This window comes from Alligator sinensis, unplaced genomic scaffold (assembly GCF_000455745.1).
Source record: "Alligator sinensis unplaced genomic scaffold, ASM45574v1 scaffold376_1, whole genome shotgun sequence".
NCBI classification, from domain to species: domain Eukaryota; kingdom Metazoa; phylum Chordata; order Crocodylia; family Alligatoridae; genus Alligator; species Alligator sinensis.
Genome location: NW_005843364.1, coordinates 102,323 through 111,658, shown reverse-complemented (window position 1 = coordinate 111,658; position 9,336 = coordinate 102,323).

Sequence of the window (9,336 nt, the reverse complement as noted above, 5' to 3'; positions counted from 1 at the left end):
TGCTTCCAGTTTTGGGCTCCACAATTCAAAAAGGATGTGGAGAAGCTTGAGAGAGTCCAGAGAAGAGCCACGTGCATGATCAGAGGTCAGGGAAGCAGACCCTACGATGACAGGCTGAGAGCCCTGGGGCTCTTTAGCCTGGAAAAGCGCAGGCTCAGGGGTGATCTGATGGCCACCTACAAGTTTATCAGGGGTGACCACCAGCATCTGGGGGAACGTTTGTTCACCAGAGCGCCCCAAGGGATGACGAGGTCGAATGGTCACAAACTACTTCAAGATCATTTCAGGCTGGACATAAGGAAGAATTTCTTTACAGTCCGAGCCCCCAAGGTCTGGAACAGCCTGCCACCGGAGGTGGTTCAAGCGCCTTCATTGAACACCTTCAAGATGAAACTGGATGCTTTTCTTGCTGGGATCCTATGACTCCAGCTGACTTCCTGCCCTTTGGGCGGGGGGCTGGACTCGATGATCTTCCGAGGTCCCTTCCAGCCCTGATGTCTATGAATCTATGAATCTATGAAAAAAATAAAATATTGCTTGCCTTCCAAGGCATTTATTATTTTTGTCATCCATCTCTGGATGGGCTCTACTCCTCCGTGTCCTTATTAAAGATGAAGCCCAAAACTGCGCACAATACTAGAATGAGACCAAATGAGTTCCAAGGAAAGAGGCACTATCATCTCCCATGTCTTGCACCTAATGCTTCTAGTGATACAGCCCCAAAATTACATTTGCCTTTTTTGCAGTTGCATCACATTGCAGACTCATATTGAATCTATGGTCCACCAAGATTCCCAGATCCTTCTCCACAGTGCTGCCAACCAGCCAGTTGTCACCCATTTCATGTTCGTGTTTTTGACAACTCTTCCCCAAGTATAGTACCTTGCATTTGTCATTACTGAATGTCATCCTGTTGGCTCCAGTGCAGCTTCCAAGTCTATCAAGATCCTTCTGAATTGCACTCCTTCCTTCCAGTGTGTTTGCAATCTCAAGCTGTTTTGTCTACAGATTTGCTCAAGAAGCTCTCTTTTTTAGCATCCAAATAGTTAATATACCCATGTAGGTCAGCCTGTGAGAGGAGTCCTTCACTGAGCTCATGTGTTACATTGACAGGGGACACAGGTACTGAACAGGCTACTACACAGAGGTTTAAATGCAATAATCCATTGTACCAAGTGCAATGATTAAAACACTCCCCCTGTAACTGTACTTCCCTCAGATTACACCTATCTATGAATGTAACCCATCCATTCAACCCCACAATAGTCAAAACTAAGAACTCGTTTCTCCCTTGGATTGCTTTCTGTCTTCTTTCCTTCAGAACATCCCAGTGGTTTCTGCAACTCCCTAACAGTGTCACCATCTGTGATTGCAGTATTGGTGTTATTCAAGACTAAAGTCTAATATCAATTCTCTGCCCCCTCCCCCGCAACTCTTTTTTTTTTTTTTTTGTCTTTTGGTCATAACAAAAGGGAGTGATCTTGCCCCTGTGTAGGGTCAGTAACCTAGAATAGATGCTACCAGCACTCCATTCTGGATCATCAGGTCAGCAGCACTCATAAGTACTATGACATGGTAGTGAGGTTACTTGCCTGCAGTGGTGCTTCCCAAGGTAAAAAAGGCTGACAGGCTCTGGCATGTGGTGGGTGGATGCATCAGGAGGGAAATCAGTGTAGTTGATGCTCTTTTAACAGGGTTAATCCCCTTCCTCACTTTCCCCCTGCATACAGACACCAACTTGCCAGAGGCTTTGGCAGTGGCTTTGCTATTTTTCATGATTACCAGACCCACTGCAACCTTGTTCCTGGCACCATGGGTCTCTGGCAGTCTGTGACACTGGCAGAGTGACTGGCACTATCTGCTAGGCAGACAGAGAAACTTCCTTTCATCCTGGTTTCAGTCCATTGTTCGTAATTCCAACATAAGCAAGCAGGAACTATAGCTTATTTGGGTACAACCCTGAAAGAGGACAGAGCTGCAGTAACAAGGAGGAGGGCAAACGGGGTGATCTGGAAAAGGGAGATAGCCACTGCCAGCCTAGAACAACAGGAGTCTTTTTAGAGAAAGTGTCTCACCTGATTAAGTGTGTGGAAAACAACCAACAGAACAGGTGGGCTTAGCTGCTTTTTCTCCAGGCAGGGCCATGAGCTCCAGGGTCTTGTCCTGAAAGATCCCAAAGTCCAGTTTGCTCCCTGATCAAATACAAGGCAAATCCAGAACTGTAGGGTATAGAAAGGAGTAGAGAAACCCCACAGTTACAGCCAGTCCCCATGTGCTCCAGCAAAGAGCAGCCTGAACATTATTGTGTAATACTGGGGGTGCCGGGCGGCAGGATGGAACAGAGGCTCACCACTGCTCCCTGCTTAGGGCTGTGCCCAGAGGTAGCATCTGCTCCAGGACCTCTCTTAGACAACACAGGCATAGGTCTGACATGCTCCTTGTGACTCTGCCTGGTTGGTGTGACTCATCACTGACCGAGTGATGGCAATGGGTCTTTGGCATCATGCAAAGTCTCCTCCATGTTGTACAGATGGACGAGACAGCAGGGCATGCCAGACCGCCATGGTCCCACTCATACTGAGCATTCCCTTGTACCCCAGGTTGTTCCATCCAGTTCCACAGGATTTCCTGGGGAAGAAGGTGCTATCTAGCACATGTTTGGGTGTCTGAGCTTAGCTTATCTGAGCCATAGCTACTGGGGCCATTCACCAGACTAGGGGTGAGAAAGAACCTCCTATCTCTGGCTGGTCCCCAGCAGAAAGGTCTGAGGGAGCCAAAGGACAACTCCCATTAATATGAAAAATGGGCTCCCTTCCATCAGCCCATCAGAAAAGACCCAGGACTCAAGGCTTAGTGAAAAGTGCCCTTTTCCTAGGAGTAAAGTACACCCACCTCTGTCTGCCTAATTCGACTGAGCACTGTCCCTCTGAGAAGGGCAGGAAATAGAGGGGTCAGAAACTGAAGGACAAAAAGTAGGAAAGAGAAATGTGGTGTAAAATGCCAACAAAGCAGCACTGAAAGAGGAGCTTGCTGCAGATAACAACCACTGTGTGACTCTCCTCTCTCCTCAAAAGTGAGGCAAAATAGATCCTCAGTCAAGGAAATCTTGAACACTAGCAGGCAATGACCAGCACCTCAGGCCAGTCTGGCCACAGGTCTTCCCCTCCAGGACAGTTCACAGAGGTGCAGATATGATAAGTGTTTTAAGACCCTAATTGTTTTGTGTCTAGTCTGCTTCTGAAGGCCCTCAGTGGGAATTAAGGGAGCCCAGTGCCTGGCAGGAGGTAGCCCTGCAAAAACCTCCTGAGCCTGGTCTTTATGCAGGAAGCCCACAGCACAGTTCCTCCACTTCTAGCTGGAAGACTCCCTGCATGAGGGAGTTATTCAATAATTTTCAGAAACATTTCCAAAAATCTCTAGCACCTTTATGGGCAGAACCTCTGCCTGGTGTATTGGAATGACATTTGTTTCCTGATTTTGTGACACAGCATCTCAGATGTGTACAAAAAGGAAAAGATGCACTTGGGCATTCTCCTTACATTCCTATTCCTCTTTTAACACTAGGATTAAGCTATTTTATAGCTGTAACAGTTGCTTAATAGCTACAGTTACTGCAGGTTTTCTTTGTCAAGGACATTTTTGCATCCTCTCTAAAACATCTGCATTATCCTGCTATTTCAGGACCAAAGGTACATTATGTGGGCCATGTTGAAATCATCTGATGAAGAGATGCCCAAAACACAGTTCAGTTTCCCAAGCGGTCATTTCTTAACTCTTTAATTCTTCCAGGGCTTTTGGTCGAGAGTTAGGGAATAAGTCAGCAGCAGGAGTCTACTGAAACTCACATCACTGGAATGACCTTGCTCAGCTATAGACTCTGATTTTTAACTTAGAAAAAAAACAAGATAACTCTGGTTTCTTTTATGAACCATGATGGTGGGCTCTGCTATAGATGTCTTGTCCATACCCACGCTAGTAGACCTTGCTGCAATTTGCAAAGCAGTTTATGAAACTCTGTGCTTCTAATGAAGAACCCAAAGTGAAGCCTCTCACACAATTCCTGACTACACCATCAAACTCAAACCTCAATTCTGCCCTGGCTATGCCCTGGACATGCAGAGCCATTGACAGTCCGGGGATGGGTTAGAGGCATAGGACCAACATTGTTCAGGGCTTTGTCCTTCAATGAGCCCATTGTCCAAGGGGAGCTAATGTGGGTTCATGGAGCCCAACATCTGGCAGGATATAAGCCCCTACCTGGGCTGACTCTGGCCCACTGAAACTTTCAAGAGTCAGCAGAAAGAGAAGCAGGCACAAAAAAGTAATTGGCACTCCCAACTCACCAGCTATGATCCGGTTGACTTCAGATGTCAGTGTCTGAGTACAGTAACAACCAGCCTCTTAAGTTGAGCCTGTGGAAGGGTTCATTTCAGTAAAAGAAGGGGACTTCAATGTAAATAACAAAAACAGCGGTCAGCTGGTGCCAGAGTCCCAGGTACTCACACTAGACTGACAAATAAACTCATAACTGCTTAAAAGGACTGATATTATGAGACAAGGAAAATCTTAGTGGAATGAGTTCAAGCCATTAATCCCTTGAGCAAGGCCAGCCTTTGAAACATTTCCTTACAGGAGGGCTGCACCCGTACTCCACCTCCCTTCCCCGCCCCTCCCCCCCTGCCATTGCATCGCAAAATTAATAAGCTGAGATATGCATAATGCTCCTGGGACAGTCTCTGAGGCACACAGTGAGATGAACATGCACTTTCGATTGTAGATGCCTCTTCCAAAACCATGATCAACACAATAGAATTATTTTGGGCAGCTGTCTAGAGTTACTATGAACACCCTCATTGTAATAAGTGTATTGTTATATTCTCTCTGCTTTTGGTGTCATAGTTCATTAAAAGTTCTTGTTTTTGGTGTTTTGTTTCTACTTTTTAAAACTATATGTTGTCTGGAAGAGGGCAGGACAGGGTGGCACCTTAAAGACTAGCTCATTCAGAAAGGCACAAGTTTTCATAGGCAACAACCTATTTTCTCGTCAGATGAAGTAAGATTTCACCTGCAAAAGCTTATGCTTTTCTGAACAAATTCATCTTTAAGGTGCCGCCCTGCCCTGCCTTCTGCCTGACTTCAGGCTACCGCTGTTATAGAGGAACAGGTCAGTTCACAGGTCAGTTCATCACAAACTTGTATAATACAGGATGAGGGAAGTGCATGGGCCGTGGGTGTGGCACAAACCAGGAAGGGCAGAAGTGTTGGGTCTCTTAATATTTCTGGGACATTTCAGCAGGCTGTCAGTGTGGTGAAGCTCCCTGCAAGGGTGCATGAAAACGTACAGTGCAACTTTCCTAGACAAGAGCATGTGTCCAGATATTTTGTTCTTGTATTTAGGTATGTACCAGATAAGCCATGTAAGTGAGTGAGTACCACTCAGCAGTGAATGGCACACCAGGCCTACTTCACTCCTGATAATGGAGGGGTCAGTGTAACAAGCTCCGTGCTGAGGTGACAAATCCCCTTTCTCCTGGCCACTGCCCAGGCCCCAATTTGTTGCCTCCTTTGGCTTCTCGGGGTCCCACCTCTTATCTTGCCTGCTACATCTTGATGTTACAGATTGACAGGGAGGCTGCCCTTAGAGGGCAAAAGGGTTTTGGATGATAAGCTCTTGTCTGGGCTGAGGTCCCCTGTCCTTGTTCCACTTTACTATGGCTGAGCTCCTTGGCCTGGGGTCCTCTGTCCCAGGACCACAAACTTCCCGGCCCAACTCTGGCCGCACCCTCATGTTTCTGGGCCCTGCTCTGGCCCTTGTGGACTCTGGGCTCTTCAGCCCCTGGTCTTGACCTCGCAAATTCTGGGCTTGCACCCCAGTCTTTGCTGTGCCTCACCCTTGGTGGGCACAAAGCCTCTCAGCCCCTCATCTTACCCTCTGTGGGCTTTGGGCTTGCACCCCAGTCTTTGCTGTCTGACTCCAGAGTCCTTCTGCCAACAACAGCCCCTTGGATCTGGGGTGTCCCTGGATGCCCTCCTCAGTGGCCTCCTGCACCCCTACAACCACAATCCAGTCCTCTAGTCTAAACGAAAAGCAAAACATGAGCCTCCAGTCCAAAACCAAGGGCGTCCTTCCTGAGGTTAATCTTGCACTGGGGAATCCCTTGCCCAAAGGTCTCAAGGTTCAGTCCCTGGTTCAGGAGGCAGGGCTTTCTCCACCTCCACAATAGCTCAGCGTCCTTCTTGGCCAGTCAGCTTGGCTCCTTCCTGGAGCCCTGCCCCCTACAGCTCCCACAGCCAGGCTGCTCCCGCTGGTTTGGGGCTTGTGCTTATAGGTCTCTTCCTGCATCACCTGACCCATCACTTATGCTCCGAGGCCTGTCAGTCACTGGTCGGACCTGGGAATGTTGGCCATTTTGTCTTGGGGCTGTCTGCCCATATTGGCTTGTCTCAAGTGTTGGGAGGGCCAATTAGCCCTGGGCTCCCTCTCACCTTTAGTAATGGGGTAGGAGCCCCATTATAGTCAGCTACAGTGAACCCACTTTCCATCTTGTATTTCCATTGCCTGCCCTTTGCCCCCATAGGTGGCAATACCATCTCCTATGGATGATTCATGGACCTGCAGGAATGTCATCCTGGCCAAGTATTGCTGGGCAGCCCACTGAACTGTGCTCTCCTGGGGGCGCAGTGCCTGCCTTGCTGGGCAGAGGCTAAGACCAGTTGTTCCCCTGAACTGTGCCAGGAAAAGGGTCAGGGAGTGCAGAGCTCCTGCAGAAACCCCCAGGTTGGGGCCTGGAGTTCAGCACCTAAACCTTTGCAGAAGCTGCTCCACCAGAGGTTAGGTTGTATGAAGGGCTGTTCCCACTGATGTGGCCTGAAAAATCAAGTGACAATCAAAGTGACAATCAAGTCACTTTTATGAAGGTGTCACAGGGTCCACCTGGGCACCTAATTTAGGACACGTGAGTCTGAACATGTTGTCCTAAGACCCTGGAGGCTGGTTGAAATGAGTTGGTACTGACAAGTCATGGGGCCATGTTCTCTGGTAACAAATATTGGGGGACAGTTCCAGGAACTTCAGGAAACTGAGGCCTTTTACACCTTTTTGGAGTAGTGCCTTGGGTCATCTGGCAGGAGCCTGCTTCTGAGGTGCCCTGGCCCTCCTCCCTGCTTAGATAACTTTTACATTCAAACAGCAAACCAAAAACTAGGGATTTACTGATCCTGATGTGAGAGACCAAACCATCCTTGTTCTCACGAGCGGACATGTGCTAGCGAGCGGCCCAGGAACTTACCTAGGAGATGGGTAAGAGGCAATCAAACCTCCTGCCTCTGGGAACCAACGAGTCCTTGTAACAGGGTGGTCTGAAACGCTAAGTGGGGCAGTCAGGCCTGGGTTAGGAGGCCATCTTTGCGGGATTAGCTGGCAGTGAAAAGCCCAAGCAGGGAGCTGGGGGAGAAGCAGTCTGCAGTGCAAAGGCAGTCTGAAGCTCAGAAGAGCTCGATCCCAGGGAGGGCCAGAACCGAAGGGCCCTTGTCTGAAAGACCAAAGGTTTTTGCTTGGGCTTGTTTGCTTGTTGTTTTGGGCAAGGGTTATTGAAAGTGTTGTGGACTATTGTTTGGATGGGCTGATTGGCTTCCGAGGAGACACATGTGTGGGAGCTGTCACACTAACCCACTTGCATAAGTTGGGTTGGACTGGAAGGCTGAGAGCATTTTCATCAGGTGCCACAAGTCTGCTCTATCAGCCAGAGAACAGATCCAAATTTTAAGTGTCAATTTCCTCACTACTCTCAAGAGACACAGTTTCATTAGATGAAACAGAATGGCACCTACTTCTAACCAGCGCTGTAGTAAGCCTCTAGGCCCTAAACATGTCCTCTGATCTCAAGGTGAAAGCAGCATGGTTCTTCCATCACCTGTGTCACCATGAGGCAACACACCTATTATTGATTGTTCCAGTGTGGACCAGCTGGGCAGAGCCAGAGGGAAGGGTTTGAAGACAATGTCATTTCCTCCCTGAGTTCAAGCAGTAGAGGGACATTCATGTCACTACAAAACAAGTTTACCTAAATGTTTAATGAATGGAAGATTTTCCAGTGTTTGTTCTTTTCCGTCCACCTGGAATTAGCATCAGCAAAAAGAGGCAGCACCTGGGTCCTCAGCATCAAGTAGTTTCCCTTTAAATGAGCTGCCCTGGGCCTTGTTATATCAACAGCAATTACTGAGTCATTCACATTGAGAAATATAGGAAAACAATTGGTGACTTTTATTTTACTTTCTTGAGAAGGGAGTCTATGTTGACAGAGCAAGGGAGCATCTTGGGGCTTCATCCAACTCACCAGCAGCTGGTTTTGGACTTGGTGTTGGCTACAGGGGATGACCTGGTGGGGGATCAGCAGATACAAGGTAGCCTAGGGAATAGTGACCATCAACTGATTGAATTTACTATCTGGCGATGGGTGGGAAAGATAAGCAGTAGTGTAGAAGTGCTAGACTTCAGAAAGACCAACTTCAATATGCTCAGGAGATTAGTTAGCGAGGCACTGATGATCAGGGGTATTGGTGAGATGGGAGTCCAGGAAGGGTAGTTATTCCTAAAGGGAGCAATCCTTCGGGCTCAGAAGGAGACAATCCCATTGTGCATGAAAGGGGGCAAATGGACCAAGAAACCGTCTGGACTGAACAGTGAAATCCAGGAAAGCCTAGGGGCAAAAAAAAGAGGCATGCAGATTGTGGAAGCAGGGGATAGCTACCAAGAAGGAGTATACCTACTTGGCTTGCGCTTCCAAGGAGGCAGCTAGAAAGGCCAAAGCTGCAATGGAACTTAAGCTGGCAACAAAAATTAAAGACAATAAAAAGCCCTTCTACATGTATATAGGGAGCAAAAAGAAGGTGCAGGGTAATATAGGAAACCTACAGGGCAGACTGGGGCAATTGATGACAGATAACAGAGACAAAGCGGAGCTCTTCAATGAGTTTTTTGCTTCTGTATTCTTGAACACAGATCAGGATAATCTCCCAATTGGATTATAGATGAGCACAGGAGGGGAACCAGCCCATCAACTGTTAGCGCCAAGTTAGAGAAGGGACACTTACAGGGGCTGGATGTGTTTAAGTCAGCAGGCCCAGATGATCTTCATCCAAGGGTACTGAAGGAATTGGCCAGTGTCATAGCAGAGCCACTGGCACGGCTGTTTGAGCACTCATGGTGTTCAGGTCAGGTCCCAGAGGACTGGAAAAGGGCCAATGTGGTCCCTATTTTCAAGAAGGGGAGGAAGGAGGATCCAGGTAACTACAGGCCAGTTGGCCTCACCTCTATGCTTGGGAAAACCTTTGAAA